Raw genomic sequence first — 3,351 nt, 5'->3', positions numbered from 1 at the left:
TGTGTGCAGAGCCTGGCCGGGGCGAACAGGAGGGCGTGGGGGTCGCCGTGTCGGATGGCCCTGGACTAGAGCGCAGGTGTCCACGGGGGGACGGGGGCTAAATGAGTGGCTTCCGAACGTTCAAACCTGCAGAACTCCGCGGCTGATGATGGCGGAGTTAGGGACGCGTAGAGGTGAGGAGAAGACAAGACGCCCAGGAGGGCAGTGGGCGGAGGGCGAGATGAGGCTCAGCAGGGAGCAGTGTCACTGGTGTCTGAACCCACGGGCAGGAGTGGGGTACCCAGTGGGTCCGTGTGAAGGTGGAAAATAAGAGGGACTGAGGACACAGTCTGGAAGATCAAGACTTAAGCACGGCCCGGCCGGCATGGCTCAGTAGTTGAGCGTCAACCTATGAACCAGGAGGTCACAGTTCGATTCCCGGTCAGGGCACAGGCCCAGGTTGTGAGCTCGATCCCCAGTGTGGGGTGAGCAGGAGGCAGCCGATCAGTGATTCTCTCTCATCATGGGTGTTTCCATCTCTCTCTCTCCCTTCCTCTCTGAAATCAATGCAAAATATATACATTTTTTTAAAAAAAGAATGAGCAGAATGAGAAGCCCGTGGCGGAAACGGAGTGGCCGCCAGTTGGAAGAAATGTCTGAGAATGTCCGGAAGATGTGCCGGGATTGAAGCCGAGAATCTCCAGCCGTTGAATGAACGTGGGGAGGGACTCGGAGTTAATACCACGGAGAAAGCCGCCAAGCTCAGAACTGAAGAGTGGCCACCGAATTTAGTAAGAAAGCCACTGGGGCCGCCAGGAGAGCAGCTTCGGTGAAGCGTGGGTTCAGGAGCTGGACTGAAACCGCTTGAAGAGAGAGGGTGGAAGCCATGAGCGAGGAGAACGCTCAAAAAATCCTGCGAGACACGGTGGCTGCAGAGGCGTCCAGACTTGGCCCAGGGTCTGTTTGCTTGAAGATGGCAGGCGTGTGAACGTCTTTCCCTGATGACAGATATTATCTCGACGATAAAAAGACAACCCAGTTTTAAAATGGGCAAAGGACAGGAACACACATTTCTCCCGAGAGGGTAGATAAATGGCCAATGAGCCACCGAAAAGATGCTCAACATTGTTAGTCACCAGGGAAATGCCAGTCAAAATTACAGTGAGGTCTGGCCGGCGAGGCTCAGTGGTTGAGCATCGACCTATGAACCTGGAGGTCACGGTTCCATTCCTAGTCACGGCACATGCCAGGTTGCGGGTTCAATCAATAAAAATATGTATTTTTTAAAATCACAGTGAGATACCCCTCCCCACCCACTAGGATAGTGATGGTGAACCTATGACACGCGTGTCAGAGGTGACACACGAACTCATTTTTTTTGGTTGATTTTTCTTTTTTAAATGGCATTTAAATATATAAAATAAATATCAAAAATATAAGTCTTTGTTTTACTATGGCTGCAAAGATCAAAACATTTCTATATGTGACACGGCACCAGAGTGAAGTTAGGGTTTTTCAAAATGCTGACACGCCGAGCTCAAAAGTTTCGCCATCGCTGCCCTAGGATGACTAATCGGCAAGACAGTGACAGATGTTGTTGGCAAAGGTGTGGAGAAACGGGAACCCTCATACATGGCTGGTAGGAAGATGCAAGGATGCAGCCACATTATAAAACAGTCTGGTAGTTCTTCAGAAAGTTAAACATAGAGCTGCCACATGACCCACAATGTCAGTCCTAGATATAAACCCAAGAGAAATGAAAACATACGTTCGCACCAAAACTTACAAATGTTCCCAGGAACATGACTCACAAAAGCTCCGAAGTGCGAACAACTCAGAGGTCCACCGACTGGTGATAAATGTAATGTGGTTTAGTCAGTCAGCGTGGCTGCCATACAGGGAGTCCCGAAGCTCACCCTGCCGGAGGCGGAGGCCCAGGACCCCGCTGCTGGCGGACACGGTGGGGCCAGCCTGCTTCCTGGCTTGCTCGCTGTGTCCTCCCATGGGAGAGAGGACTCTCATGTCTCTTTAGGGCACTAACCCTGTCCTGGGCTCTCCCGCCAGGGCCCAGTCTAAACTGAATTACCTGCAAAGGCCCCACCTCACAATGCATCGCATGGGGGTTAGGATTTGGTGGGGGAGGGCACACACATTCAGTCCGCAAGATGATCTGGCCGGACAGTGGAGTCAATCACCCGTCAAAACACTGAACTACTGCCTGGCTGGCATGGCTCAGTGGTTGAGCGTCGACCTATGAACCAGAAGGTCTCTGTGATTCCCGGTCAGGTCAGGGCACAGGCACGGGTTGTGGGTGTGATTCCCAGTAGGGAGCGTGCAGGAGGCAGCCGATCGATGGATGATTCTCTCTCATCACTGATTGATGTTTCTGTCTCTCCCTGTTCCTTTCTCTTTCTGAAATCAATAAAAAAAAAAAAGGATTAAAGTGTTCATTTCGGTTTTAGTATATTCACAGAGCTGTGCCACCATCAACACAATTAATTTTAGGATGTTTTCACTGCCCAGAAAAGAAGTCGCACACCCAGTAGCAGACACACTGTTCCCCTGCACTTCCCGGCTTTAGATTCTGCTCATCTCCCGATCTCTATAGATTCTCCTGTTCTGCTCACATACGTTGTAAACACTCTCCCCGGTCTAGAGCTCTGATCTGGGGATGCTAGTGTGACAGAAACCCCCTCTGAGCAGGAGGCCAGGGGCAGATCCCCCTTTCCTCCTCCGATGCCTCCCACAAAGCGAAACAGCGCTGGCAGCACAGGGTGTAGCTCAGTCGTCGGCAAACTCATTGGTCAACAGAGCCAAATGCCAACAGGACAACGACTGAAATTTCCTTTGAGAGCCACATTTTTAAACTTAAACTATATAGGTAGGTACATTGGTATTAACTTCATTAGGGTCCTCCTAAGGCTTAGGAAGAGCCACCCTCAAGGGCCAAAGAGCCGCACGTGGCTCGCGAGCCGCAGTTTGCCGACCACCGGGTGTAGCTGCTTCAGTCTGAACCTTTCGAGCACTTCGCGCGGAGTGGGCAGTGCGTCAGGGTGGCCGGTCACGTGTGCCGCGCGTCCTCCCGCACAGGCTCCTGGTCCTGCGTTGTGTCCTGGGTGACGTGGTCTCTGTCATATGTGATGGAGCAAAGCTCACGTCCTCCTGGTTGGCCTAATAGGACACAACGGAATCCACGTTATTCCAACCCCTTTTAAACAGCAGCTCAAAGCTCTTGGCTTTTCCTCGGAATTCCCGTTCTGCCCCCAGACCACTTCCCCTCCGTGTTTCCTCTCCTTCCTTCCCGTGTTTAGTTCCTGGCGGTGCACTGGTGAGCCGAGCGTGAGCCCAAATCCTGGCAGTGAGTCGGGGGGG

This window comes from Myotis davidii, unplaced genomic scaffold (genome assembly GCF_000327345.1).
Source record: "Myotis davidii unplaced genomic scaffold, ASM32734v1 scaffold1467, whole genome shotgun sequence".
NCBI lineage: Eukaryota > Metazoa > Chordata > Mammalia > Chiroptera > Vespertilionidae > Myotis > Myotis davidii.
This window is presented reverse-complemented; position numbering follows the sequence as displayed.